The sequence below is a fragment of the Nanorana parkeri genome, unplaced genomic scaffold (genome assembly GCF_000935625.1).
Source record: "Nanorana parkeri isolate BGI_ZX_2015 unplaced genomic scaffold, ASM93562v1 scaffold2903, whole genome shotgun sequence".
In the NCBI taxonomy this organism is placed as follows: Eukaryota; Metazoa; Chordata; class Amphibia; order Anura; family Dicroglossidae; genus Nanorana; species Nanorana parkeri.
Window position 1 is genome coordinate 18,219 of NW_017309171.1, and position 5,236 is coordinate 23,454.

The 5,236-nt window shown below is 47.8% G+C and overlaps 1 protein-coding gene across 1 annotated transcript in view; it reads right to left on the reverse strand.

The window, feature by feature from the left end:
• LOC108802501 (5-aminolevulinate synthase, erythroid-specific, mitochondrial-like) overlaps nt 1-805 on the reverse strand; it is an 18,884-nt gene extending 18,079 nt beyond the window's left edge. The window contains exon 1 of the mRNA XM_018574366.1: nt 717-805. The gene's annotated coding sequence lies outside the window, so the exon portion shown is untranslated. The remainder of the gene's footprint in view (nt 1-716) is intronic.
• Between the last annotated feature and the right edge of the window lie 4,431 nt (nt 806-5,236).

The following is a 5,236-nucleotide window of genomic DNA, read 5'->3' on the forward strand; positions in this document are numbered from 1 at the left end:
GCATGTGTGTGGAGCCGTGAACGGGGCCGACTAATCGAAAGCCGATTAATCGGTGATTGAAAACGTTGACAACTTTTTTAAGCATCGATCGTAATCGACTCAGTCGATTAGTTGTTTGCAGCCCCAGGCAGTACTTGTACTTGGTCTTTAATAAAGTGGTATCGGGACGTCCCTACGCTATATCATATCATATTACATATAACATCATTACATATCATATCATTATATCATATTCTATTCTATTACACTATATCTTATCATATCATAATATATTACATCATTACATATCATATCCTATTCTACTATTATATTATACCACTTCACATCACATCACATCCTATCCTATAACATATCATATCACATCCTATCCTATAACATATCACATCCTATTCTATTATATATGATGACATTGTATCACAATATAGATACATGTGTAGCGGTTGGAGTAAAATGATCGGTGGCATTGGTAACGCCATCGAATGTTCCGATGAGCAATGTGTTCAGAATTTCATACAGACAACATTCTACCCGCATACGGCCAGTTTTAGGCGAATAGGAAAATAAACTCCAAATTACATATAAAACCCAAAAATATAATAAAAACCCACAAAGAGGAAGCTAAATCCTTCGCCAGACCGCGGCGTGCCGAGGAGAGAACGTTATCTGACGGGTTCCCCCGATCATTCTAAGGAAAGAAGTCAGTGAAAAGGTCTTACCTGTTGCCCTGCACTGAGGACGAACATGAAGTGATGAGTATCGTTGCTGCAACCAGCCGAGGAATGTCTGAGCCCTCCCAGGACCTCCTCTCATTGGTCCCAATCGGTTTCACAACTTTTGAAAGAAAAAGAAAAAAAAACAACATTTGGAAACACAGATAAGACATCCGACTCCTAACCAGAGAAGCAACGACACGGCTAAACGTATGTATACAATGTACAAGATATATTAGGGCTGGTACTGATTAAAACTTTCGCGTTCAATTAATCAAATTTTTTTTTAATAGATTAATTTCGATTAATGATAACGCACATACAGATCCAACTACATCGGCCTATACAGCACAGCAATGACCTATACACATACAGCACAGCAATGACCTATACACATACAGCACAGCAATGACCTATACACCTACAGCACAGCAATGACCTATACACATACAGCACGGCAATGAAGTCATAAAATGAACTAGGATCACACTCATCCAGCACGTTATTAATCTCACGTGCCCCACTCAATATGGCCGCCGCTTGACTGGGGCAACTCAGAATAATAACGTGCTGGATTAGTGTGATCCTAGTTCATTTTATTACTTCATTGCTGTGCTGTATGTGTATAGGCCGATGCCTTGGCCGGCGCTCGTGCAGAAAGTTTTTTGGGCAAACCTCTTTGTTGTAACAAAACCGGAAGTCAGGTGGTCGCAGAACTCGATAAGTTCTCAGTGTCGACCGATCACCGGCCCAAGTGGCTCCACGGGCTAACAAAGGGAAGGGGGGAGGAGATCCGGTGACGTCACCGGACTCCCCCCCCCTTCCCTTCGTTAGCCGACGGAGCCACTTGGGGAAGGGGGACGTGACATTTCCTGGCTACTAAATACTCCGCGGTCACCTGTTACTGGGATTATAACAAAGTGGAAGAAACCGGGAACAACAGCAACTCAGCCAGGAAGGGGTCGGCCACGTCACATGACAGAGCGGGGTCAGCGCATGCTGAAGCGCACAGTGCGCAGAAGTCGCCAACTGTCTGCAGAGTCAATGGCTACAGACCTCCAAACTCCATGCGGCCGTCAGATTGGCACAACAACAGTGCGTAGAGATCTTTGGGCTTGGCCCCTTATTTCCAGTGAAGGGAACTCTTAAGGCATCAGCACACCAAGACATTTTGGACAATTTCATGCTCCCAACTTTGTGGGAGGAGTTTGGGGACGGCCCCTTCCTGTTCCAACATGACTGCGCACCAGTGCACAAAGCAAGGTCCATACAGACACGGATGGGGGAGTTTGGGTGGGAGGAACGTGACTGGCCGCACAGAGTCCTGACCTCAACCCCATAGAACACCTTTGGGATGAAATAGAATGGAGACTGCAAGCCCCTCCCCCAACATCAGCACCTGACCTCACAAATGGTCCAACATTCCCATAGACACCCTCCTAAACCTTGTGGACGCCTTCCCAGAAGAGGTGGAGCTGTTATAGCGGCAAAGGGCGGAGCCAACCCAATACTGAACCCTACGGACTAAGAATGGGGAGCCATTAGAGGGCGGAGCCAACCCAATACTGAACCCAACGGACTAAGAATGGGGGGCCATTACAGTTCATGTGCGTGTAAAGGCGTCCCAATACTTCTGGCAATATAGTGTATATAAAAGCGATCGCACGGCACATAACATAAAGTGATAACGACGTGTAGTTTAATATTTTTATTTCTCGCACACAATTTTCATTACAAATATTCATGTTTATTGTACAGTACATTGCATACGTTAGGTCTTTCCTGTGTGGTCACTTCCTACTTCCTGTTCTCTTTCGCTGTTATTACGTAGGGTGAAGGCATAGAGAAGGGGGAGCCAAACATTCGGCCCAGCTCCCGCTGTTGTGGAGTCACCATGAGGCATTGCAAGACTTTTGACAGCCACAGGCTTGACTATTGGAGGTAGATGCATGATAGGATTTGTAGCTTCACCACAGCTAGAGGGCGGAGGGCATGGCTACCCCTGGTAGAGGATCTGTCGCCTTTTATGAGGTCCTCAGGAGTAACAGGGCTTCTATAGGGTTCCCCTTCTTCTAGCCACCGCTGTCTATCACAGACTAGTTGGGTGGGGAGCCTAACATTTCTACGGCTCCCATCAGAGGGTTCACCCCATCCAGCGCTAATCGCCATTACTAGACGTTCACCTCGCTGACGCTATTCATACACATAATTATAAATAAAGAATCTACCTGTTTTCAACAATCTTTTGCTCAAAAACAATCACATGACACAACAAAGGATCACATTTAAAGGAGAACTATGGGGTCAGGGCTTTCCCCCATAGTTCTCCTTAGGGTAGCGGGAGGACACAAACTAGCGTCCTCCCGTCACCCTAGGCTCAGTATATAGGGAGCTACAGCTCGCGGTATACTGAGACGCCGCAGCCGGAGCGCATCACAACTTAGATGACGGGATCCGCCCAGCTGCGTGAGTGACAGCTGGCTCCTCCTATCTAGAGGCTGTACCCGCCCCCTCCCCCGTCCGATCCGCCATCATCTGTCCTCTGATTGTATTCACTTACATTCGTTTGTTGACCACAATGGTCATTTAGCATAATCAATAACTGAAGGCTGTCATTGAAATGATCAGTTTTTCCAATGGCATGGATACAAATCACCCTCCCTTCCAGAAGCTGCCTGTCACGATTCGGGCACTGGAGCACCAGGAGTCGTAAACTCCGGGTCTTGCGGAGCAGTATATAGGGGCTGGATTAGGAATGGGCAGGGATACGGGTCTCTGAAGATGCAGGGGCAGTGTGACCGCACAACAAACGCAGGTGTGCCAGAGCCGCAGGATCTAAAGAGCCGCCTGGTCTTCCCCAGAGCCACTGATGGTGCGGATGTTGAGCTGCGGGGCAGGTTGCGGCTCTCTGACACACCCGTGCGGGCACAGTGCCAGCGGGTACTCGGGGACCACAGCACAGGGGACAAGACACAGGGTGCATACAGGATACAGAAAACAGGCACTAGAGGGAGGATGCGTGGCGCGGGGAGCAGGTAACAGAAGGGAATACACCACAGGCGTGGCCCAGAGACAAGAGATTCACAGGAATAGCGGAGGGGAACGCACAAGAGAAAGGAGGGAGGTGCACAATAGTTCAGCGCACACTAACCACGGGGAGCAGGAGTCAACCACAAACAGAGCAGGGGGCGATGCTGCGGAGGGAACACACAGCCACAGCAAACAAAGACACAGAATGCGGGGTGTACTCAAAGAGCAATGCCACAGAACACAGAGCGGTCCGGCTCCTGGCGTGGAGACAAGTTGCTGGAACGCTAAAGCGCAGGTACACAAGCCTTGTAACACCGAGGTTCAGGGCGGACTGACAGGAGACCGAGCAGCTCGGACAGGAGGCAAAAACTCGGCGCCGGAGCAATGTACAAGGAACCGTCACACTGCCTAAGCACACCTCTCCTGTCTCCAGTTCCTGAGCACTTCCAGGGACGCTGCATGGTGGAGCCTTCCAATCTGATGACTTGTGGAAAGAAGACAAATTGCTGATGTTTGTTCTTCCGGTCATTTGGAAATGTATGTAATGGTTAGAAATAAAAAAAACAGGGGTGCCGCCATCTTGGTAGAGTACAGAGGGCTCTGCTTCTTTATGTCAGACCCGCCCTCCTGATGATTCAATGAACTGCTGGGTGCATGGTATGGGATATACCTGAGATGATCTCACACTATAGATGTTCCCCTTTTTATGGATACAGGAACGGAAGTGTTCAAGTCCAGTCACACATTATTATTATTATTATTATTATTCAGGATTTATAGAGCGCCAACAGTGTGCGCAGCGCTTTACAACACAAGGAAGACATTACAATCACAATACAAATCAAGACAAGATGGTGAGGAGGGCCCGGCCCCTGAGGGCTTACCATCTAAAAGGGAGGGGCCAGTGATACATGAGGAGGTCGCTGTGTGGGGATGAATGGTTCAGTGGTCAGGTTGAGGTGGGATCGGCTTCCCTGAAGAGATGAGTCTTAAAGGGGGGATAGTTGTGTTATCAATCTCAACCGATATGTTGGGGGAAGGTGCACGGGGGGGGCAGGAGGAAATATCACAAGCTCAGTTTTTGAAAGGTTGTGACATCCAGACGCATATGTCAGTGAGTAGATTAGTAACATTTCGATGGGCATTGCTATATCTCAGAAGGATAGGTCCACAAGAAGAACCGTTCCTACACTACTGGAAGAGGTCAAATCTAGAATTTGGATATAAAAGTAACCGGAACCACGTGGTTAAGAAAGGATAGACCAGTGGCAGTATGAAATTCTAGGTTGAATGTACAAGGTCAGTTATTGGTACAAAAGTCTTGATTTCTCCCCGTCGCTTGTAATTTGCTATCTCTAGAAGATTGTTTGGAAGGTCGATACATCCTCCTATCTGTGTAATGAGAAACGTTCGGTTCCCTCCTAAAGAACCGTTGGTGGAGTTCTGTTCGGGGAAAACTGTCCTTTTCACATACTTTGGCCTTCCTACTCCTCGAT